The sequence below is a fragment of the Euprymna scolopes genome, chromosome 18, assembly GCF_053919585.1.
Source record: "Euprymna scolopes isolate OS-2025 chromosome 18, ASM5391958v1, whole genome shotgun sequence".
In the NCBI taxonomy this organism is placed as follows: Eukaryota; Metazoa; Mollusca; class Cephalopoda; order Sepiida; family Sepiolidae; genus Euprymna; species Euprymna scolopes.
The window spans coordinates 87,136,537-87,163,456 of NC_136499.1; the positions used below are offsets into that span (position 1 = coordinate 87,136,537).

Genomic DNA, 26,920 nt, shown 5'->3' on the forward strand with positions numbered 1-26,920 from the left:
TTCATTTGTCCATGAAGATAACACTTTTTTAGTTTCAAATGTTAATAGTGAATCTCACTGAGTTTCTGGATGAAAAATATTTTCCTGAAATATTGTGTTAAATCAGAGATGTTGGCCCAATGGGCAGCATTAATTTGGGTTGTATCTGAGTTGTGATTTTGACTAACAAGGATTTGTTTGGCAAATGTTGCTGCTTCTTCGAGCCTCCCACTGGGTAAGTTTGGGCTCTGCCTTATATTTAAAAATTTGACAGGTGCCCGGCTCCACGGTGACTGTTTTCTGATTGGTTAAAGTTGGATCTTGATAACCAATCAAGCTTTGAGTATTTAACCAATTGGCTTCTCTTGCTGATTACGTTTCTGATACTGCTGCTACTTTTTGATGCTGCTACTGCTGCTAATTTGTATTCTTGTCACTGCTGCTTTGAAAAGATCTCTATCAATTATGTGTTGTAGATATGTGCAAGGCAGGGTTCCCCAATTGTGGAGACAGTTGCAGTCAGGTTTACCAACTTACACCCTCACATAAAAAGATAAAAGAAATAAATTCCAGAAAAGGTGGCACTCCACAAATAACACGAAATTGCTTTATTAATATGAAATAAACAACATTTATTTACATGTTAGGAATATTAATTTATATTGTTCCAACATAAGTGTTTACTTGTGTTGAATGTTCATAATGAAGTGAGGATTTCTTAAGTATGGCATGAGGCATGAAATTACTGATTTTTTTTTATGATAAGAGTGCCGTATGAGAGCTTAAAGTCCATGTGACTATTTTTGAGAGAAACAGTCCATAAATCATATTAGCAAATACGGGTGTGTTTGTGTAACGTCTACCCCGGAACTAATTTTGACAGTGACATTGAACATTCACTGTTTCCGGAGAGCTCCAAAAAAAGACAAAAAAGCAGTGGCGCTAAATTCGAGGAGTCTCTCGCTCTCTTTTTGCTCATGAACACCAGAGGAGTAAGACGCATTACTGCCACGCTCTGTCGCTCGTGCATGACACACCCTGTGCCGGTTCCAATAGTGAAACCACACACAAAAAAAGAAAAACATTCTTCTTATCAATTCACTCCGCTCCTTACCCGAATGGCTTTTCTAAAGAAAATTAATTTATCGTTTCTTTCCAACTTAACGCCAAAAACATTTGACCAGTCGGGAAGGATTTCTTCTTCTTTTTTTTCGGACTCAAAATAAACACGAGTGTGATACACCAGGGCAAATAAATTTACACCTCTTATAACAAGCCAAGTCTGATTATTTGTTTTTAATTAATTTTTCTAAATATTTGTTTTCTTATTAATGTTTTTGAAAAATTAATTTTAAGTGAGCTGTTTGTTGTTTTGCCCAGCGAGCACCTTGCTTCACTGGTGACCCCTTTTTTTTTTTTTTTCGTCAGACTTTGGCAGAACACGCAAGGAATTGTGGATATTATCAATAAGGAAGAATTACCTGTAATCACACAAGGGAAATTTCTCAGCGACCACGCGCACGCCGAATGACATACATGTTGACCTTAGCGGCACATCGGTTTTTCTAGGCGTAAAGGATCTCACGGAGATTTTCTGCGATCATCGTTCTCTTCAACGCGTTCCCCACGATGGACAGTGAGGCGCTTCCTTCAACGACGGCTACTCAGGCTATTTTGAGGATTCCTCCTTTTTGGACGCATGATCCAACATTATGGTTCGCACACGTAGAGGCCCAGTTCTACACGCAAAGGATCCTGAGCGATGTGACGAAATTCAACCACGTGGTGGCCGCATTAACGCATGAAGTAATGACGGAGGTTCGCGACCTGATCATGTCACCCACTGGATCGATCAGCTACGATTATTTCAAATCGGAATTGATTCGTAGGACAACCGATTCACAGCAGAAACGCCTTCGTCAACTTCTCGTAGAAGAAGAACTCGGAGATCAGAAACCGTCTCAGTTACTCAGACGTATGAAGCTGTTGATGGGTGAGAACTCACTACCGCCGGACATACTTAAACAACTTTTCGTCAATAGACTGCCATCGAGTATTCAAATGATACTCGCCTCTTCGAAGGACTCCACAACCATTGAGGAGCTAGTGGACCTAGCCGACAAAATTATGGACGTGACCATTTCCATAGCCCCAGTTTACATGCACTGCTCTAACGATGCCCTGCCTAACATCGCAAACCCCTCCACGGATATACGCGAGGAACTAGAGCGACAGGCTCAAATGATTCACGACCTGAGTGAACAGTTACGTGGCCTCGAGCTCAAACCAAAAATGCATAAGCACCCCACTGAGCGAGTCCGTCCCCGGCGATTTAGCAGCACTCAGAACAGCGGTGGGCTCTGCAAGTACCACGCGCGTTTTGGTGAAAGAGCTTACCGATGCCACCAGCCATGTTCATATACGAAGAAACATCTCTCAGGAAATGCCAAGGCCAGCGGCAGACACTCCTGGCAAGAACAACATTCGTCGCACCCTGTACGTGACTGATAGAACCACTGGTATACGATTTCTCGTTGATACCGGTGCGGAAGTCAGTATCATCCCTAAGAAGTTCGTGAAAGAGAATCGTCCTCAATCAAACTTATTTCTACACACAGTGAATCACTCCTCCATTCCTACTTACGGAGAGACATCGATAACATTAAATCTTGGATTACAGCGCGCACTATGTTGGGTCTTCATCGTCGCAAAGCTACCCGTTCCGATTTTAGGGGCGGATTTTCTGCACCATTTCGGCATCCTTGTAGATGTCAAACGCGGAAAACTCATTGATAATAACACTGGACGTTCCGTGCAAGGCATAATCAGTGGGTCGACCAAGATCAGCCCAGTTATACGTAAAGACACCACGGATCCGTATACAGATTTGCTGCGAGGTTTCCCGGAATTAACTCGTCCTACGTTTAACGGTGACAAAGTTAAACACGATGTCACTCATCATATCCAAACAAGGGGACCGCCTGTGAGCACGCGCCCATGCAGACTTAAACCCGATCGTTTAAGGGCGGCTAAACAAGAATTTCAGCACATGTTGGATTTAGGCATTATTCGACCCTCTAATAGCAACTGGTCATCGCCACTCCACATGGTGCCAAAAAAATCAGCCGGCGAATGGCACCCTTGTGGGGATTACCGCGCACTTAACAGTCGCACTACTCCGGACAATTACCCTATTCCGCATCTGCAAGACTTTTCTAACTCGCTTCACGGAAAAACAGTGTTCTCCAAAATCGACCTTGTTCGCGCGTACAACCAGATTCCCGTACACCCAGAGGATGTTTCTAAGACTGCGATCACAACTCCTTTTGGCCTTTTCGAATTCTTACGCATGCCCTTTGGATTACGTAATGCAGGGCAATCTTTTCAACGCTTTATCGACGCAGTTGTGCAAGGACTACCGTTCGTCTATGCATATATCGACGATCTCCTCATGGCAAGTGCATCAGAACGTGAACACTTACAGCATCTGCAGCAGTTATTTCACAGATTGACAGATTATGGCGTTATTATAAACCCCCAAAAATGCGAGTTTGGAGTTTTTTCACTTTCGTTTCTCGGCCATTTAATCGACAAAGAAGGTATCTGTCCCCTTCCAGAGAAAGTCCAATCTATAGTCGATTACCAAGCTCCCACTTCACTTCGTAAACTTCGAGAGTTCCTCGGTTTAATTAATTTCTATCGACATTTCGTGCCCCATTGTGCTGAAATCGCGCAGCCATTAACCGACGTACTCAGAAATAAAAACAAAAAAATGAGACGATTACATTAAGCGAAACGGAATTACGTTCCTTCGATAAGGTCAAGCAAGCATTAACAGAAGCGACAATGTTGGTTTTTCCCCGTCCAGATGCACCCCTAGCTTTATCCGTCGATACATCTGACGTTGGCATTGGAGGTGTACTGCAACAATTAGTGGATAATACTTGGCAACCACTAGCTTTTTTCTCAAGGCGTCTTCAGCACGCTGAAACCAAATACAGCACTTTCAGCAGGGAACTTTTGGCTGCATACTGCACAGTTAAACACTTTCATTACATGTTGGAAGGATCCACTTTCACGCTTTTTACGGATCACAAGCCGTTATCGCATGCTTTGCTTGCCAAGCCCAGAAAACACTCACCCAGGGAAGCTCGCCATTTGGATTTCATATCACAATTTACTGTGGATATCAAGTATATCAGATGGAAGGATGTTATATTCCTAAATACTTAGGAAATAAAGACAAACGTGAGTTACACCGAGTGGTATGTGTAATGGGGTTTATTTATAATACAGAAACGTAAGGCTGCTCGCCTAAGGTAAATAGAAGTACATAGTAACAAGTATGGGGAAGAAAGTCTGATAATCAACACGTAAGACTATCCGTCTTACTGCGACTGCTTGTCTGCCGCTGTCTGCCAAACAGTCCAATATATATATACAGTTTGTAACCGGTGTATAGCCAGTTATGTTCCTTCACAACACCTCCCCCTGAAGCTGAAATCTTCCTGATTTTAGCTTAAATACCTCTTCCTTTTAGGGTCAGGGCTTAATCTCCTGGTAACTTTTCTCTTTCTTGCGCTTTTCCTTCTGGTCAGCGTTACCCGGGGTAAAGGTTTCTGTCCAGCCCGTATGGTCGGTTCAGGCGAAATATTCATTGTTTGCGGTACACACGCTGGTTTTGGTATATCAAAAATATCGCACAATGTTTCCATTGGTGTCTCTTCCACATTTGGAGACAGTCTGGGACGTATTTGATTTCTGTGTCTTTTGCAGACAAAACTTAATCCTTGGATGGTATAGACCATGCTCCCAATCCTTTTTTTGATAATACCTTCAACCCACTGATTTCGTCCATTTTGAAAATTTTTGAAATATACATTTTCACCTGGGGAGAAGCACTTGGTATTAAGGTTTTCTTTTTTGAAAACTTTCTTTTTCTCTGGTAGCAGCCTATCGAAGACAGATCTTATCTTTCTTGCAAACATTAGCTCAGCCGGGGAAGAATTGACATTATTATTAGGATTTGGTGTCACCCTGTAAATTGCTAAAAATGTTTGAATACATTGTTCGTCTGTGTCCGTAGTAAGATTTTTCTTAAGTGCCCTTTTAAACGTATCTACAAATTTTTCGGCCAACCCATTCGATCGTGGATGGTACACAGGTGTTGTCATATGTAGAATATTTAGTGAGTCACAGAATTCTTTGAATTCATGAGCAGTAAATGCTGTTCCATTATCGCTCACTAAGGTTTTTGGCACTCCAAAACGGCTAAAAATTTCATTAAGCGCACTCACAGTGTTTTTTGCTGTTGGATGTCTAAACTTAAATATTTCTGGCCATTTTGAAAAAGAATCTACAATAATCAAGTAAAAATAACCATTTATAGGTCCCGCATAATCAATATGCAGACGTGACCAGGGTAGGTCCGTCTTTGGCCATGGCGTCGTTTTTACTGGAGGATCTCGAGCTGCTAATTGATATCCTCTGCATGTCTTGACACATTTTTCAACTTCCTTGTCCATACCAGGCCAGTACACATATCCTCTCATAAGGGATTTCATTCTCGAAATGCCCGGATGACCTGTATGAAATTCCTTCAGAATTTTCCTCTGTAACGTTAGTGGAATTACGATCCTCTCACCATACATGAGCACATCTTCACAGATGGAAAAAGGCGTTGTTTGATCTACCTTTTTATTTTTTTTTATCCATCCCAATTGATTTTTCATTTTCTTAATGAAAATGTCATTTACTGCCTCTTTTTTTATTTTTTCGAAAGTTACCGGAAGTTCACGTATCATATTACACATTGAACTTGTACATTCACTTTCGTCTTTAAGCGCAGCAATTACCGTTTCTTCGAAACTTTCGCTTCTTTTAGGGATCAACCGTGATAATGCATCTGCGTGTCCTAACTTTTTTGAGGATACATGTTCCATCTTAAACTGATAGTTTAAGAGGGTTACAGCCCATCGCTGTAATCGATTCGCAGTATGTGTGGGAATGCCTTTCTTTGATCCAAATATGGTAAGTAGGGGTTTATGGTCGGTTTGCAAAATAAAAGATCGTCCATGGAGAAATCGATTGTACTTTGTAATTCCAAATATTATCGACAGCGCCTCTTTTTCAATTTGGCTGTAATTTTTCTCCGCTGCAACCAACGTTCTTGAAGCATGGGCGATAGCTTTTGTCCTACCATCCTCATACTTGTGAAGTAATACAGCGCCAACACCGTAATCACTGGCGTCCGTTGCTAGTATTAGTTCCTTTTCTGGATTGAAATGTGCCAATGCTAAGTCTGACAGTAGACATCTTTTGATATTTTGGAAAGCAGATTCACATTCCTTATTCCAGTTCCATTTAACACCCTTTTTCAGTAACTCGTTAAGAGGAGCTCTTAAATTATGTATGTTAGGGATGTAAATTGCATAGTATTGAACTAATCCCAAAAACGATTTTAATTTTGTCACTGAATCTGGAGCAGGCATCTTTTCAATTGCTTCAGTCCTTTGTGGATCCGGTCTTCGACCCTCTTTGTCGATTATTTGACCTAGATATTTAATTTTTTTCATAAAAAAATCGCATTTTTCTGGGCTCAATTTAAAACCAAATTCCTGTATTCTTTTGAATACTTCTTTTACATGCTTCTTATGATCTTGCAAATTTTCACTTTTAATTAGGATATCGTCAAGGTAGGCCATTGAAAATTCCAACCCTGCCAGCATCGTGTCCATAATTTGCTGGAAAATAGCAGGAGCAACCTTTAATCCAAAAGGAAGCCTCTTTAGCTTAAAAATGCCCTTATGAGTATTTATGCCTAAGTATTTGGAGCATTCATCGCTGATCTTAATTTGCAAGTAAGCATCTGAGAGGTCTATCTTAGAAAAAATTTTTCCTCCGTTAAGCTTAGAGAACAGATCTTCTGCTGATGGAAGGGGATAATTATGGTCCAATAGACAGTCATTTAAACCCGTTGAAAAATCTCCACAGACCCTTATTCTGTTATTTTTTTTCTTTACATACACGGTTGGACTTGCCCAATCTGTGTGGTTAACTTTTTCAATGACTTCCAGTTGTTGAAGTCTATCCAACTCTTTTTCGATTGCGTCCATCGCTGAAAAAGGCACATTCCTTTTAGGTTTGAATACTGGAGTGGCATTTTTCTTTAATTCAAATTTTGCCTCTGTCTTAATACAGAGTCCTAGTCCTTCGGCAAAAACATTGGGAAATTCAGTTTTCAAATCCTTCAGGAAGTCTTCCCTTTGGTTTGCTTTTTCTGCAGTTAAAACGTTACAAAACGAATTTATGGGTTTCTCCCATAAATTAAACAGGACAATCCAATCTACCCCAAACAGGCATGTATTCTTTCCTGGTACGACGTACACTTTGGATTTATGAGTCTGGTTAGCGAATGTCACTTTGCATTTTAATTCTCCCTTGAACTCTAATCTTTTGCCGCACACACTTCTCGCCGTCTTTCTGGTTTTCGTTAATTCAGGTCGACCTATCCTTTTCCATATATCTTCATTTATAATACTAATATCTGCACCGCTATCCAGAAGCAATGTAACCAGATGTCCATTTATCCGAACATCAACATATTTCCGTCTTTCGCAGCTTTTTTCTTTATTCATGCGAAGCGTATTTACATTATCGGTCCCTTGTCTTTTCTTCTGGGCACAGTATGTTCCCTTGTGACCTCTGAGACCACATTCATAACATATTTTGTTCCTAAACCAGCAGGTCTTATTGTTGTGTCTTAAACTACCACAACATTTACACTTTAGCTTTGGGTCTTTGTATCCTTTAAGGATCCTGTGTTCTTGGAACCTGGACTTTCTTGTGGTCCCTTGCCTTTTTACTTGCTGCACCTTAAAAATATTTTTCTCTTCAATGCGAGTGTTGTCTTTCTTTATGTTAATCAGACGTTGACACTCTTCAGTGACTTTTTGCAATGTTATGTTAGGATCCGCCTCCATAATTGTTAGGATCCGTGAACGTATATCTTTGTCCCTTGGTGCTGTGAGACCTTGTACAAAGATTAAACATTTAAATTGGTCTGCGGAAATTTCATTCAATTTAAATGATTCGCATAAACAGTTCACAGTGCAAGCATATTCTAGATAGTCTTCAGCTTCTGCCTTCTGAATGTTCAAACATTTGTATCTAGAGTGAAATAGGCTATCCCTTTTATCAAATATTTTCGACAAGGTACTAATTGTTTCCTCGAACGAAACCTCCTCCGGTTTTTTTGGTAGAATTAGATTTGCATACTTGGTGTTTTCATCAGTACCCAGTTTTTGTAGTAGCAGGGTAACTTTTTCCTCATCGGTCCAGTCTAAACATCTTTTCGTAAAAATTGTTTCGTATCTTCTGTAGTATGCAGGGAAAGTAACACCAGTATCCGGGGAGTAACGAAATTCCGTTAGTGAATTTGAAATACCCTCGGCAGAAAAATTAGTCTTCTTCCCGGTCGACGTTAGAATTAGCTTTTCTAAATTCTTTTGCTGTGTCGACATTTGTCGTTGTAGTATGTTTGTTTGTTCTTGTTGTGCCTCTAAAGTTTTTTGTGTTCTTTCTTGTTGTTGTTGCAGCTGTTGCTGTAGCTGTTGTTGTTGAATTTGTTGTTGTTGTTGTTGTTGCGCTAAAAATTGTTGAGTCATTTTTGTCTGTTCCTGGATGCTAAGGGCTAGAGCCTTAGTTAACTCTGCTAATTGTTCCATGTTAGCTTCTAGTACAAAAATGTCTTTTCGAATTCTACACAATAATTCCAAAGAAAAATCGTAAATTTACGTATATCGTAAATTAGTAGCAATATGCAGACACAACACGTTTCAACAAAGTTCATCCATAGTAATTCAACAGGCTTTGTAAAATAATTCTTTTTTTTTTTTTTTTTTTTTTCAACAACGTAAGTTCATACACAAAATATTTCTTACTTCCCACGACAAATAGTTCCAATTATTTATATAAAGGCAATAACAAACAATTAATTTTCCAAAAAAAAAAAAAATATATGGCTGCCGTTCCCACGTGGCATAAAATGGTACAATAGTCGTTGTATTTATATTTTTTCTTTCGAAACTCGTAATCCTTTAGTGTAGTTTCGAATTCAACTTGCGACCATTTTTTTTTTTTTTTTTTTTTTTTTTTACTTGTCAAAATAAATATAAATTCCACTTTACCTTGAACATGTTTCTATAATTTCTTGTGAGTTCTTTACGAAGAAAAATCCGTACTTTTCGCTACTTTAGGTAGGAAAAATTTTTAAATTCATTGACGCACGTGGTCAAAAATCCTTGTGTAGTTTTTTTTTTTTCGTAAAACCAAAAAATCCTTGCATTGTACACAGTCCTTGGTACGGTAATTTATCTCTGTTAAGAGAAAGAACATCCTTTCGTCGCCATTGTTATATTCCTAAATACTTAGGAAATAAAGACAAACGTGAGTTACACCGAGTGGTATGTGTAATGGGGTTTATTTATAATACAGAAACGTAAGGCTGCTCGCCTAAGGTAAATAGAAGTACATAGTAACAAGTATGGGGAAGAAAGTCTGATAATCAACACGTAAGACTATCCGTCTTACTGCGACTGCTTGTCTGCCGCTGTCTGCCAAACAGTCCAATATATATATACAGTTTGTAACCGGTGTATAGCCAGTTATGTTCCTTCACAACAAAGGAGAACGTAGTTGCAGATGCATAGTCGAGAATGCACATTGATGCCATTCAAGCGATTGACGAGATCGACCTCCACCAGATCGCCATCGACCAACGGGATGATGAAGAACTAAATCGCTTACGTCACTCCGAAAATCTAACTTTCAAGCAAGTCCCAGTACCTTGTTCCAACGAGACGATATGGTGCGATGTTTCGAACGGTCATGAACGCCCCTATGTACCCCTTAAGCATAGGCGAGCTGTCTTCTTTCAATTACACAGCTTGTCACATCCTGGCATTCGTTCCACGCAGAAGCTGGTGACTTTTTGTTTCATCTGGACAGCCATTAACCGAGACGTTCGCGAATGGACCAAGAGTTGCGTCCCTTGCCAGAAATCGAAAGTACAGAGGCATATTAAAAGTCCCCTTGCTACCTTCGCAACCCCTGAGGCACAATTTCAACATGTTCACATAGATTTAGTGGGTCCACTCCCACATTCGAGAAACTGTACATACTTATTGACTTGCATCGACAGATTCTCTAGATGGCCTGAAGCCATCCCCATAGCAGATATTTCTGCAGAAACTGTTGCCCGAGCCCTGGTTACACATTGGATATCGCGTTATGGTGTGCCTCACACCATCACAACCGATAGGGGCAGACAATTTGATTCCTATCTTTTTTCTGAGTTGTCTCGCCTACTGGGAAGCAAACACATAAGGACTACCTCGTACCACCCGGCGGCAAACAGCATGATCGAGTGTCTGCACCATCAGTTGAAAGCAGCTATTAGAGCACATTCCGACCCTAACAGGTGGACAGAGTACCTCCTCTTCATTCTATTAGGCATCAGATCCACCATAAAAGCAGATATTGGCTTTACGCCTGCCGAAATGATTTATGGAACAACACTGACTCTCCCTGGACAAATGGTCGCACCGACCACTCCTACACGCATGCCTGACCCAACAAGTTATACCTCTCACGTGAGAGAATACTTGGCGAAACCTTTTAACGTTGCCCCGAGAACACAGAACACACGCACTCACGTCCCCAAAGACATACAATCGTGGACTCATGTGTTTGTTCGGAACGATGGAGGCACAGCTCGACTGCAAACACCGTATTACGGTCCCTTTAAGGTATTGAAACGCTACTCAAAGTTCTTCGTTATCAACATTGATGGAAGACGAGATTCAGTCAGTGTTGATCGCCTGAAGAAAGCTATTCTGGATGACGATGTGCTAGCACGCAAACGGACACAAAACACTGCAGTTCAGAACGGAAACTTTGATTCATCAGTAATTACAACTTCTACGGCAGATCAGGCAGATCAGTGCAACGTCCTCACCAATTTGCTGTGTATACCCAGTGACTTTTCCACTTTCTTTTGTTCGACATACTGTCTAGTAGGGGGGTATGTAGCGTCTACCCCGGAACTAATTTTGACAGTGACATTGAACATTCACCGTTTCCGGAGAGCTCCAAAAAAAGACAAAAAAAGCCGTGGCGCTAAATTCGAGGAGTCTCTCGCTCTCTTTTTGCTCATGAACACCAGAGGAGTAAGACGCACTACTGCCACGCTCTGTCGTTCGTGCGTAACACACCCTGTACTGGTTCCAATGGTGAAACCACACACAAAAAAAGAAAAACATTCTTCTTATCAATTCACTCCGCTCCTTACCCGAACGGCTTTTCTAAAGAAAATTAATTTATCGTTTCTTTCCAACTTAACGCCAAAAACATTTGACCAGTCGGGAAGGATTTCTTCTTCTTTTTTTTCGGACTCAAAATAAACACGAGTGTGATACACCAGGGCAAATAAATTTACACCTCTTATAACAAGCCAAGTCTGATTATTTGTCTTTAATTAATTTTTCTAAATATTTGTTTTCTTATTAATGTTTTTGAAAAATTAATTTTAAGTGAGCTGTTTGTTGTTTTGCCTAGCGAGCACCTCGCTTCATTTGTATCATAAGAACGGTAGTTTAAAATAAGAATATTCAAAATGAGTTTTGAGTCCTCGCTAGATGTGGTAAATTTCCACAGTAGTTATTGATCTTTATCTGCGTCACGCATAGAATCATAAAGGGTTTTTTTACGTTTCTTCGAGACGGAGTTCCTTTCAACACGTGTTCACACTTGAGAAATTGAATAGAAAACTGATTGTTTTGTTGCATTCTTGGCGATGCTCTTTTATGTCTAAATAGACAGAGTCTGGCATATATGATAACCACGGGCAGCGGTGACGGTTATTTATGGAACTGCTTCTTGGACTGGACTGTTTAAATTTTAGCAGATTAATATTTATATGCAGGCTTTCTCGAACGTTCCAGTTTACTGTATTCATACTTTTCTTTCATGTGTACAGTGGTCACATCACAACGTCATGTTCCTATGTGTTTTTCATACGTGTGGGCGTTTCAAAGCGGTGATCGCTATGAAATGTTCCTGCCAGTCGTTTATTCCGGCCGGGTATAGCGGGTTGCTACAGTGTTATTATAACACAATAATTGCTATAACACTGTTATAGCAATTTAAAATAAAACTTAATAAATCCGAATATTTGTAACCTCTGTTAGTCACAATCTCAAATAGTAGCCCTTACGTTCGAAGTGGCAATATGCCTTGTTTGGGGTGAAAAAAAATTTTTTTTTTTTTTTTAATTAGTATGTTTTATTTGCGTTCCCAAAGCAAAGGAAAACCTGTATTTACGCACACGACGACACGCCCCCGTGCCCCCCGTCGTATCAAAGAACCAAATATTTATATAAAATTTAGATGATCATGTATACACCATTGCCGTTTATAAGTAAAAATAATTGTAAATGTGCGAATAGAACTTTTTTAATCTCGAGTGACGTAATATTAATGTTTAAATTGCAATATTACTATATTATTAACAATAATGATTTCTTTCCATTTTTTTTTTTTGATTAACCAAATGAGAGTTATCGCCCTTTTGTGTCTACCTCTCATTCTAGAAAAATGTCTAATCTATTGACATCTGTCATGCGATCTATCCAGCGGTCATTAGTCTCTTTTACATGAAGCTGAAAGAACGCAAAAGGTATTTAGTCTAGTAAGTCAATATATTAATTCTACTTTTATTGAAAGTATATAAAGCAAGTTTCACGACGTTGGGTCAGTTGTAAATCTCGTTTGCAAATCTAACGAAATACCAATAAACGTATCTTGCTAGAGTTTAAAAAAATTGAAAAAGAAAGACATTAACCTTTTTTTAATACCGGTGTAATAAATAAAACCTAAATATTTTATTTGTCCAAATCGTCCTAAATAACAGAAATATTCCCAATTTATATTTTTTTGAAGAGGGGAAAAATATATGAAGTGTTGAAATGTTTTATCTAAAAAGTCAAATTGATTAAAATGTCAACGATAATTGAAGTTGAAATATAACCTAAAAAATTAAATTTAAATTTGTATTTTAACGCATTATTTATTAAAAAACTATAATATTGTTTATATTTAATGATAACTGTACAAGAAAAATTGGTGCTTATGCAGGGAAGTTATCGTGATATATATATATGGTTTTTATTAAATTGTTGGGTGGAAGTACAGAATAGTTATAAAATACCGTTCCTCCACATGTTAAGAATGGTTTTCTAAATAATAATGTTATTTCAGCACGGTAACTTCTCTGCATAAGTACCAAAAGATGAAATAGAATATTTCATCGAAAGAAACGTAATATTTCAATACCGTTTTGAAAACTCAGTTTTTGTTTAGTTTCACTATTAAAAAAAAAAAAAAAAAAAAAAGATTTTTAATGATAAATGTTATTAAAGTCCACATTTCATGATTGAAAGGCGAAAAAAAAAAAAAGATTTATTTGTGCATAAAAAGTCTATTGTGTCATTTCGTACGTAGTGCAAATTTTGTTTTCATTTCTCATCGGACGCTTTTTTTTTTTAAATTTTTCTTTGCAAAATTGCAATGAACAAAAAAAAAATCTTTTTCGATTCGTAATCAAAATTGATTTTAAGAAACCAAACTTGTGCCTTGCCTAGGTCACATTAACTTTCTCACTTTGGTAATTATTATTAATATATTTACATATGGAATAAAACGATACGTTTTTAATTGATAAACAGTGTACAAAAATATGATTACTTAAGAAGGTGTCTGAACTTCCGATCCATGTTTTACTGTTGGACAAGGTTCTCGAAAGTAAAATACGCCAAAACATTTTGAGGGAGAGGGGATAAGTCGTCAAATTCCCGACTTTCGCGACAATTACATCGGTTTTAGAAGAAATATACATATATATATTGCATACTAACATTATTTTTAGTAGTTTACACTATCCCCTCGCTAAAAAGAAAAGAAAAAATGCGAATATATACAGATTGACATTTAACTTGTACTATATATTATTGTGGCCGTTTTTGTTAACGTTTTTAATAATGCGATAAAGTGTTTACTCCCTGCCAGAATAACACAGGTTAGAGAATAACGTTGTTCGTATAATAATAGTTTTAAAGTATAAACAAAAAAGCGGGGGTGGGGGGTAGTTACCAACCGCCGTCTGATTGTATTTGTAAATATATAAAAATAAATAAATCAACTTAATACGATTTGATTTAAATCACAATTTTGTGTGTGTTTGAGTGGGTGGAGTTCTTACTATTTTAATGTGACCTACCTGGCTATTTTTAGTGTAATTTTTAGTTAGCGGCAAGGCTATTTTACAGTAGGAATTAAGTCCCCCTCTCCCAAAAAGGGGGTAACTCCCGACAAGAACAAAATTTTTTTTAATTGGCCCCCGTCATTATTTCCCAGTGAGGGCACCTTGGCAGACCTGAACGAGAATCACCCCCCCCCAAAAAAAATTTCAACCGGTATTCTGCAGTTGGTAAACATCCCCAATCTCTCCATGTTAAGAGCGGCTTTTGGAATGAACATCCCCAACCTCAAAAACTATACTACATACTAAAACATACTGTAAGAATTATAGGGGGAGGGGGATTCTTGTTCAGGTCCGCCGGCACCTCAACCAATCAGCATTAAACCACCACTCCTCACAAAAGAAGGGTAATGCCGGTGATGACAACCTGGTATAAATCAGAACATACTACACTTTAATCTCCACAAAAATGTTAATAAGCGATACAGGTATGATCCAAGATGGATAGCAGATACAAATATTTTAAAACCAAACAGAAATGACAGTTTTTAGTTATTAAAAAAAAAAAAAAAAAAAAAAAGAGAGAGAGAATATTGCTTGACGTAAACGTGGGTAAATAAAAATATACATGCAATGAATTTTTCAGGTACGCAGAGATGTTGAAAATGTCCAGGGTGGTTGCTACTAGTTGATGAAAAGTAGCATTGGGCAAATAATTTTATTGGCATCTATAATATAAATCTCACCTGTCTGTTTAAATGTATGTATGTTTGTATGTCTTGCAAAAACTTGACAGTTTGAAGCACGGTATTTCGGACGACAAATATCGAAAAAGTGGCCAAAAACATTAATTCCTTCACCCTAAACACGGCCGTTTTGTACAAGGAGGGTTCGATTTTTTCCACTGACATTTTAGCAAGTCATTGTCACTGTTGGATTGACGTAAGTTAATTTCAACGCTTTTGACTTCTGGTCGTGTCATGGAGACATACGTCAGATTTTCTTTCACTTTCTTTTCTGCTTTCGCGACACAGGTCTGAGCCTGCCTACTACAACTTTTTTTTTTTTTTTGCTCAACACCCCTCTCCCCCCCCCCCAACACCCAGGCAATGCCGGGCACCCAGGCTAGTCTATATATATATAAAAGCGAAAATGTGCGTTAGTGTATGTGTGTCACTCCTTCTTAAAACTTTTTATATACCCCCTAGATAATAATATCTATCAGTTATGACCGGGGTCCATCTTTAATTTGCCCGACTTTGACACGCTATTTTCCAGATTTTTTTCGATTGCCGCATCTTTGTTATACTTTTCAGTATAAAAAAAGCAAAAACTGGCTTGCAGCCGCGTCATGTTTCAAGGTCAAATATCACACAATTTAACTTTCTCGCACCTGTCAATTTCAATTTATAAACGTTAAATTAGGACACTTTTCACTTCCTCTCCCCTCGTGGCCGAGATGGTTAGGTCTCGGATTTTTTCCCTTTCTTTTTCACCTTCGCGTCAAGGCTTCGGAGTTCGAGCCTACCTTCCTACTAAAACTTTTTTTTTCTTTTACACCTCCAAACACCCGGCCAAGGTTTTTTTTTTTTTAAAACAGGATTGTTTTGATCTACCCCCACCCCCCAATATACACACCTTCAAACACCCGGGCTACGCTGGGTACCCTCCGCTAGTCTATACATATATATATTTATATATATATATATATATATATAAAAGCGAAAATGTGCGCGTGTTAATGTGCGTGCACTTTTTCTGTATGTCCGCCATCCAAAGGCTTTTTTCGGCGGCCTTCTCGGTCGGGTCACTCCTTCTTAAAACTTTTTATATCTAGATAATATCTACCAGTTATAACCGGGGGTCGTGTCCATCTTTAATTTGCCCGACTTTTACGCGCTATTTTCGAGATTTTTTTCAATCGCTGCGTCTTCGTTATACTTTTCAGTATAAAAAAAGCAAAAACTGGCTTGCAGCCGCATCATATTCCAAGGTCTAACATCACGCGACTTAACTTTCTCGCACCTGTCAATTTCACTTTAAAAAGGTTAAGTTAAGACAGTTTTCACTTCCTCTCCCCTTGTGGCCAAGACGGTTAGGTGTCAGAGTTTTTTTCCCTTTCTTTTCCACCTTCACGTCAGGGCTTCGGGTTCAAACCTACCTTCCTCTTTTACACCTTGAAACATCCAGCTAACGTTTTTTTTTTAAACAGGGTTGTTTTGATCTAACCCCCCCCCCCAACACACACACCTCCAAACACCCGGGCAACGCCCGGTAACCTCTGCTAGTCTAATAGAAAAGGGAAAGTGTGATGCATTAGAAAGGGATAACTACCGTGAACTAAAACGGTTTGATCAAGTTATGAAGTGAGTCGAAAGAGTGATGGGAAGTACATTTTAGAGAATATTGCAATCGAAGACGTCCAGTTTTAATTTATGCTCTTTTTATTGTCACACAGTTACAGCAAAAATATCTCAGCAAAAACAAGTTATTCTTTGCTTTTGTTGACCTGGAAAATGTAGTTAACAGTATTTCCCAAGCTGTGCTTTGGTGTGTAATAAAGGTACTGCTGACAAGTGGATTGTATATCTTGCCCGATCTATGTACAGCAATCCTAGGAGCTGTCTTAATGACTCCTTTAGTGATCAGTTTGAGGTAAAGGTTGTTGTCCATCAGGATCTGATATTGAGTTCTTTGCTATTCATCATTGTGTTGAATGCTGATGAATTGCTAATTACTGCTGAATCACAACAAGAACTGCATGCAAATTTTCAACATGTGGAAAACCAAAATGGAGTTGAAGGGCATTCAGTTGCCCTAACCTGCATACTCTGAAAATTTCTGCTAACTTTATTTGTGGTTTTTGAAGATTTAGTTTTGGTTGCAACTCTGTATTCTGCACTGTCATTGGGTTCACGCGAGGTGCAATGGGTTATATGAATTAAGTGTGTTCTCGCATGTATGAACTGCACAGGGTAAATTTTATGAGTTTTCTCTCATCTTAATCTGTTGTTCACTTTAATTTGCCTTGCAGACTGATAACAATCAAGACAAACACAGTGGTATAGTTAACAAAAAATGTATTAGCAAAAGTATATTACAGAAGTACACGTCATGATTCTGGGGCTATAATTGCCATAAATCACTGTCCAATCTGTTAGATGTAACTATATAGTTTATGGATAAGTTTACTATTCTTAAATAGGTATATCAGCTTACTCCATAATTTTACAACAGTGTAAATGTTCGTAATACAATGTTATATGTAAGTGAATGCTAGTTCCCACTAATTCAATCTTTCTGAATGTTTAGAGGAATGATAGCACTATGGTTTGGTAGATTTGTTGTGTGTATCTTGAAGACAATTCTGACTAAATGTTATTGAGGCTAAATAATCTCAGACTGAAGTTAACTGCATTGCAACTGCTTTCAATGATACTGGCATGTTCAACAAACACATGTACACACATCTCAATTGAGGTCAAAGATTCATATTTGGATTCTCCATTTTTTTTTCTTGAGCGTTATCTTCACATCATTTCAGTCGATAGAACTTCTGACCTTCTTCAGGTGTATCTTGTTGAACTGGAATTTGCACAGATCTGTGGTGTAGTAGATGAAGCATTTGATAAAATTCAATTGTAAGTTACACTCTTTTGGAGGTTGAAGGTTCACTCTTCAGTGTGACTGACATTCAAAATACAATTGCAAATTACTTAGGACTTTTATCCAGTCATGGCGGACAGAACGTGAGCTTGTGGATTAAATAAAGGGTTCCATTTGAAATTCCGAGTTTGACAGAATTCAAAAGAATGTCAGAAGATACATCGACCAAGATGTTGTAAAAATAACACTCAAGATAAGAACAGAAGCCAAAGAATCCTCATCTCAAAAATTCAGAAACATGATATCCATCAAATATGATCCAAGACAATGGCCCATCAAAACTAATGTAAATGATAGCACTTCATGAAAGCAGTAACTTTGTGTCATCATGATGAATGTGCAACCCAAATCTGATGTGGAAAAGAAACATTAAATGAAAAAGAACTTTTGTAAGAATTATTCTCACACAACATAGAGCTCTTAGACAGATATTCACAACAAATTGAAAAATGCACTTACCTTGAGTCCTTGTAGAATCGGTCCATTACACAACAGCAAAATCGTTGTGGAATTTTGCTGCCTTCCCCAGGGAGAAGGGCCTGGTAGTTAAAATCTACAAAGATTGATAGTCATAGCTTTATATAAAAAAAAATAGTTCATGTAATGCAACATATTCAATTACAGAAGATATAATTTATTAGTCATACCATGGTTAACCAAGTGATGATGGCAAAACGTCAAGGAGAAAATTAAATTGAGTCCCATCAGTACAATATTCTTTTAGAGATTGAATAAAAATGTTGAAAAATCCGTCAACTGGAATGGGTGGTTGCAAACCAAAATCAACCACTAAGAATGGTTGTTTCAAAATAGATATGGTTGATCTTATCAACCCAAAGCAGTAACACGATTCAACTTGTGTTATTTCTGACACTTTCAAATCTAGTGTGACAAGGAGCATACAAATACAATCAATCATTGATAATAATAATAATAATAATAATAATAATGAGGGAAGTGGTGGGAGGAAGTGATCATTTATTCATTTAACGTCATTTTTCCGTATGTTTAGGGACGAGATATTTTCTAACATTACGCTCTTGTCCAACCACTTGCTTCAAAATTTTCCTTGGCCAGTTAACTTTCCTGCGATTCAGGACATTCCTGTTTCTGCAATGGTTTATCCAGAAGGATGAATGTTTCACGTGGCCATACGAGTGTAATGGATGAATCCATACTGGGCAAGTGTAGTGCTTTTAGCAAATCCTCTGATTTGTTGCGTTGGGTTTGGTCAAATTTCACATTGCAGATCTATCTAGTCATGGATCCGTCATTGTGCTGTGGATGGACAAGAGAGAACTATGTAAATGCCTAGCATTCACTGCCATATATCCTGACATAGTTGTTATACAATTTAGCATGGATATAGAGGGACAGTTCAAGATGTTATTGAAGACAACTCACAAAATTTAGCCCAAGCTGCTTTCACGTTGCTGTACTGAGTTCACATCTACAGCCTATACTTGGTATATCTTCTAGATAGCAAAAAGCGTCTAATACCTCCAAGCTATTGTCATCTCGTACCATCTCTTTGTAGAGACAAAGATGTGCCTATCCCATGCATATCCTACACTTGAAGTTGGGGATTGAAGCTAACTTTTTTGTGGACCCACAGTAGGCACAGGTTACACTGTATCGCATTGCTTCTAAAATCCTTCCAAACAGAAAGCAAACAGAACAATAATACTGACCAGAGTCCCTTAGAACTTGTAGACCAGAGCTATATACCATCACCTTGGTTTTAGGCAAGTTCACTCTAAAACCTTTGACCTCCAGAACATTTTTCTATATTCCAGTTTATTCTTTAACTGTTCCAAGAACTTTGCAATAATAACTAAGTCATCTTGACAGTGTCTTCAAGACTATGATAAAAAGTAAAGGAGTAAGGACAGATCTCTTATGAACTCCAACCATAACATTGAAGCCATGTGTCATTCACCCACATTTTACTACTAGTGTTCAAACATTGTATGAGATGGACCAGCCATGCCTATGCTCACTTTACGGATAGCACCTCTCTGGATATTCTTTCAAAGGCTTTCTCCAGGTTCACAAATGTCATGTAGAGTCTCTTGTATGCATAGACATATCTCTCCCGTAGTGGACAAATGAATGTAACATCAATTATGCCCCTGCGAAGTACAAAGCCAAACGGCATCTATGTCGATTTGTTGACCGATGTCTGCTACATGTTCAATCACTCTCATTCCTGTTTCTAGAAGCTTCTGGCCTTTATAATTATCTTGTAATTATAGGTCTCCTTTATCTTTGTGACAATGAAACTCTTACTCCATTTTGACACACACTCTTCTCTTATAATAGCATTTGCTATGTCTGTTAGGATTAGAATACCGATCCTATTAGACACTTTCAGTATTTCAAGGGCAATTCCAGAAGGCCCTGCAGCTTTGCTATTAGATGATCTGGAATGCAACATTAGGCAACGTTTCATAATACTATTGCCAAGCTCTATGGTTGGCATCGTCATTTAGGTACAACTATCCATTATCATTTTTTATACATTCCACACTTATAACATCCTGGTTATACCTATGCACCTGCTTTGCCATTTTGTATATGAAGTTACTTCGTATATAATGTCACTAAACTTGACCAAGACAGCAACATGTTTGGCGGCATACACAACCATTTTCTTCAAGCCTTCTTGCAACAGTGTACTTTTCTCTACTACTTTCTTTCTTCCAAGCCTTGTAACAGCACCACTTCATTGCAGCATTAACTTTATCATTCCACCTTCAAATTACTTTCCTCCATAAGCACACTACTCAAGAGATTTTCTTTTGCTTGTTGCCAAAGAATGATGTAAATAATTAAAGAGAGAGAGGGAAAAAAAGAGGCTGGTCAGACAAAATAAAACAAATTATATACATTGTAAATACATTTAATTAGGCACATGGCCATTAAATCAGGGGGAATTCAGATCTGTTGGTTTTTCACAATCTTATTAACTGATGCATACTAACAATACAACATACCGATAATGTTCTATTATCTATCACATTCTTATACCAGCTTTCACTGCAATATCTTCCCAGCTTTTTAGATGGCATTGTCCATTAAAATAGATTAATGATAACTGTGATAATGCCACAAAATTGTGAAATGATCAATCAGACCAGAGAGAGGGGGATCCTTTATGACATTCTATAAAGATGAACCATCACCTGAATGGTGTAGTTTGTTAAAACTCTGTAGATCTTGTTGCATGTTTTCTTGTCACACTTCATATCTTTTTATCAAAAGAGAAATAGATTTACTTGAAAGCTGATGACATCATAAAGAATGAATGGTAATTGCCAAAAATTGTGGATGTGAATGTTTAAAACTGTTGGCTGTTGCTGCTACTTTATCAATGTCACAGTTAAGAAATCATGAATGTCATCTTTATAAAGTAATTTTGATTCCTTCTATCCTGCTCCTACAGTTCCAATAGAAAAATAAACGAACATTCTCTAAACAAATTTTTCACAATCAGCACATACAACATTTCTTACACAGTGCTTTGCAAAACTATTGGTATACTTCTTTCCTGTGTACAAATTATTACGTTTATTCCCATCCAAATGCCTCTCTCAAATATGTATTCCTACAAAGGCAGTAGCAAAGTTTCACTCTCTATCCATCAAGTCCTCTCATTCTATCATTTTTAACCAATATCCTTATTTTCATAGCATCACTTTTTTTCTTTGAAGTACATCAGACTTGAATTGCTATAAATAGACTTAACAACACCTTCACATTATCTTACAATATTACAACAGTATTATATATGCATACATTCTTTTAAACAGTCTATTCTTAATTATTATATTCATTCTTTATTAAAAAAAAAAAAGCATTCTAAATGATACACAGAATTATTATTGCACTTACGATATTCCATAACATTATGATTTTTCAAGTTTAATCTAAGATCTACAGAGGACCAGAACTGCAATTAACAAACTTATCAGACTCTTTAAATTTGATTCAACTGTTACATTTCCATCATTAAATATACATTTATTGCATTAAATAGACGTTTGGAGTTTCAAATATTTGAGAACCTTTTGATATTCTCAAACATCAAACAAGAAAGAAAACATCCAGCTTCAACTCTCTCTGTTTAGGTAGCCTGGTAAGGTCACAGGGAGACAATCGAAGCAGCAAAACTGAAGCTGCCTGCCAGGACACTATACAAATGTAGGCAAATTTGGACATATTTTATTGGTTTGAAAATATAGGTTCTTTTTTACTAATTGTCATAAAATTTTAACCATAGAACAGTATTATAATCTACAAAAAGACTGAAAATGTTTGTAGTTTCATCTCATAGAACCAAAGATATGAGCATTTCAATATTCAGTTTGGCTACGATGAGTATGTATATATATATATATATTTATTTATTTGTTTTCACATAAGCAGTAATGTATTGCTACACAGTCATGAGCATGTTTTGGTCAGCTAGTTTGTAGTAACTAGAGATCTCATGAGGTAGTCGAGCTTATATGAAAGCAAACTTTGCAATGAAGATCTTGAGTCAACTTCCGGTAAAGGCCATTTTTAAATAGAAACAAGGGAAGGAATTAATACGTATGTAAAACAAGATTGAAAAGGAGTGTGGGAGTAAAGTAGACAGGGTGGTGGTTTAAGAAGTTAAGGTGGAGACATTGAAAGATAGAGATGTTATCTGCATGTGTGTGTGTTAACTCGTCTAAGGCCTTAAGTATACTTGTACAGTTTAAATTTAAACAGAATATGCACCATTGTATAACATAAACTTTGAGACTAACTCCAGGATGTGTTTATTTGCATCTTCTATGAGTATATATATATATATATATATATATATATATATATATATATATATATATTTGCGTAGGCATATATGAATAGGTAGGTGCCTCAAGATCTGTACGTCTCACTATTTATACATGAATAATCAATATAATCTTCAATAAAAAGAATGATCAATTATTGTCAATACCTTAGTTACTAACCCAACACATCTCCCAAATTACCCTCTATCTTTAATAATTATTACCACTGTTATAACAAATGATTATATCTTAGCATGAAAGTTTCAGTAATCATATACATTTTAGTTTTCCATTTTTATTTTAACAAAATGTTAAAACTTGTGGTCAGAAGCTAAGAAAAATAGAATTCTTACCGTGGGTGCTCAGTGAGTGAGTTCAGGCCAAGAAAAGGAAAAACAAAGATGGCGGCCAGCATTTTATTACGTGCGTTCTCGCATAATCTCGTGTGCGCGTGAAGTTGGAAACTACAAAACGAGCTTCATTTCTCGGTGCTGAGCGATTCCAGATCCAGATTGGGCAGGCGAGTAGGCGCAACGGGAGTGGAGTTACTTTCTGAAATTATAATCCTTTTTTGTGTGTTTAGGGTGACCCCCCCCCCCCGCCGTCATTACAGAGGTTCAAAACTATAATAAGCAAATTAATAGGTAAAAAAAAATAGATAAATATAAGGTTTACAAATATAATGGTAGATATAATTGTGGAAGTAGGAGATGGATGGGAAGTCAGGATGGGTAAAAACTAGCAAGAAATATTTAACTACCACCAATAAGCGAACTATGGGCTTCTTCCCCTTCTTCTTGCTTTCCCTTCTACTTCATCTCCCCCTTCTTTCTTTCCTCATTCTCTTTTCTTCTATTTTTCTCTCCTCTTCTCCCTTACGTCTCTTCCCTTTTTTTCCCCTCTCCCTTGACTGATCTAAATTAATACAACAAGGGTATAGCGAGAATGGGTAGTAAGGATGGGTGAGGGGCATACTCTCCGACCACAGTAGGATTGGGTCATGTTACTAGCACCCAATAACCAAATGACCTATCTTCAAACCTAAAACTAATTTTGCATAAATATTCTGAAATGATGATAAAATTCACACCCACCCCTAAATTAAACCTGATATACAAAAGTATACTTAAGGCCTTAGACGAGTAACCACACACACATGCAAATGACATCTCTTTCTGTCTTTCAATGTCCACACCTTAACTTCTTAAACCACCACCCTGTCTACTTTACTCCCACACTCCTTTTCAGTCTTGTTTTACACTCAAACTGATTAAAAAGCTTGCCCTATCTCTGAATACCCTTTGTGTAAAATTTCAAATTTTTAAACCAGAAATTGGCTGAGTAATTTGGTAAAGACCACGGAGGTCAAAATTTGTTAAATTTGACTCGAATTTTGACCCTTTAACATTTATTTGTTTTGGACTCAAATCAAATTAAAAAGTTTGATCTATATCCAAGTAACCTACATTTAAAATTTCAAGTGTGTAGACCCAAAGTTGGCGGAGGAGTTTGGTAGAATTTTCAAAGGTCAAATCGTTGAACTTTAACTCCTTGAAAGCCAAATTTCTGGCCGAAAACTGGTTAAAAATTTTTTCCCATGTCTCAATACCCTTTATGTCAAATCTCGAGTCTCCACACACAGACAGACAATTTCACTTTTCTAGGTAGGTATATATATATATATATATATATATATATATATATATATATAATATACACACACCACTTTTTTGGCAATGTTATAAGTTCCAAATCTCAGCGACTATTGACCAGAATTTAACAAATGAAGGCATGTTGGAAAGGTAATGACCTGAATTGTGTAGTGGACTATGTAGCATTAGCCCTTAAGGTCGCACATTAAGCCTATTTTTGTCACTTTTTTACAGCCATACAATGTTTCAATCATAGTCATTTTTTTTCCCTAGTTTTGCATATGAATTACAAAATATCTGATATTTTCCCAAAACCTCTGGCCTTGATGCAGTGGAAACTAAAACTTGCTGCTATTGTTTCAAATGATCTGAAAAAACAGCGAGGGGGGATTTGATTCCAAGTATTTCTCTAATGTTATATCTCACCTCTTTGGTTTTCATACATAAAGTAAATTTCACAGTGTATAAGGATTATTTGATACTGGAGATATTCATAATTGTATCTTATTTCCAAAAGAATGGAGATATAACATATGAGAAATATTTGGAATCAAGTCTCCCTTTGCTGTTATTTCAGATCATTTGAAACCATAGCAGCAAGTTTTAGTCTCCTCCCATCAAGGCCAGAGTATTTGGAGAAATATATAAAATAGAAATACATATGAAATATGTTTATAAGCCAAATTACAATGCAATGTTATGTAAAATAAACAAATATTTGTTTATTTAATTGGAATTCATTATTCAGATGAGTATTATTTATTAATTTATTATTTATTAATTTATTATTTATTGTGGACTATTATCCTCATCTTTCTTAGATGTTGTTTCACAAACGTTTCGGCTAACTATTCGTCAGGTGGTAACCGCAACGTGATAGGAACTCCGAATCTCCTAACTGCATTCTCAGCAATTACTGCCATCCATAGTTGTTGTCGTCTCACCAAGTAAGCCTCTGGCCGGCTTTGGGTAGGATTGAAACCGCTATCTTCAGACAAGTTAATGGGAAAGAACCTCAGCAGACTACTTCATTATTAAGAAAATTCCAAAATAAGAGTGTAATATTGATTTATATATATATTACAGAAAATTAGAACAACATTGGTATCGTCGGTTTCAAATCCAAATAATTGGTTTCTTTTACTAGACACTCTTCAGCCTCTGTTTATGCTTGCCTCCCCAAAAACTGGTGGCGTGTGAATCCTTTACTTTTACTAATTTAGTATTTCCACCTGCCAATATTTGCATCATGGGAAAATGACAAAGGTGTTTTATTCTTGAGCTATGAATTTTGGTTGAGGTCATGATGACCTCCATTCTCTTTCTGTTTATCTTTGGCATTGGAGAATCAAAAACTAGAATGTAAAAGTTTTTTTTTTGTTTGTTTTTTTTTGAATAAAAAAAGCAGTACTTAAAAAAAAAGAAAGTAAATCTAGCATTGGGAATTAATAATAAATCACGGAAAATTGGCACTCATCATTTCACAATACTCATGCCTTTCAAGTAGTCTATTAAATAAAAAACATGAATTGTATTTTAAGAGAATCCTTTTTTGTATGTTTGTGTACAAATGAATAATAATCCAAAAAATGAGTTAATTTGATATTCATCAGTGTATTTATGTTTGTATATATTTTTTAAATACTAATTTGCTAAAATATGTTATTTGTACTGATGAAAATTTAAGAGTGTAAGATTTCTAAATAAAAAATATTTTATTAAGTCAACCTATGTACACATTTTTAAGTAACATTTAAGATTGAAGTGACATAACACAGTGAAAACTGATTATTGGTTGTAATTATTTTATATAAAAATTTGTAATAAAAATGAAAGTTAATGTTACATCTGGCATTTTTATATAACTTATTATTTCCCTACTAAATTGCAATTAATTTTCAAATGACAGGATTTAAATTGCGCCCCCCCCCCATATCTCTTGTGAGAATTTTCTTTCCGAAAAAGAATATTTTAATTATATATATTTTTGGTCCCCCAACAAAAGGAGGATGGACCTGTAGATTCACTGTAAATTCACGTTTGTCTGACGCACTTTTCTCAATAACTACGCCTAGGAATTTTTTGAAATTTTGCACAAACATTAAACATGATATGAGTAAAAGGTAACAGTTTTCTGGGAAAACTCCGGTTGCCCCCCTAGGGGTGCCTTTTGGGTTAAAATGGCTAAAATCGACACTTTTGTATTTATTTTAAAAAAAGTTGATGCGTTGGATTTTTATAAAACTTTCTGAAAAGTTGTAACCGATTTCTATATAATTTTGTTTCACTATTACATTATGAAAACTCTTAGGTGTGCCTCAGGGGCTCTTTTAGAGCTAATAAAAACACTCCATTTTTGGGACTATTATACCATATTTGTCCAAAATTTTCTGTGTATGTCTATTTAGCAGTTTTGCATGGTGCTGAACTCAAATTTAATTATGTTAAAGCCTTGGGGACTTTAGGGGCTAACTAAATGGGGG

General features: G+C 36.9%; 1 protein-coding gene across 3 annotated transcripts in view; it reads left to right on the forward strand.

Moving 5' to 3' along the window:
- The window catches only part of LOC145297680 (uncharacterized), a 156,498-nt gene that overhangs the window by 64,505 nt on the left and 65,073 nt on the right, over nt 1–26,920 (forward strand). The window contains exon 1 of one of the 3 annotated variants that reach the window (XM_080143872.1): nt 12,598–12,727. The exons of 1 other annotated variant lie outside the window; for it this stretch is intronic. The gene's annotated coding sequence lies outside the window, so the exon portion shown is untranslated. Of the gene's footprint in view, nt 1–12,597; nt 12,728–26,920 lie in introns of those variants that run through there. One more of the 3 variants, XM_080143874.1, reaches the window with a different exon arrangement.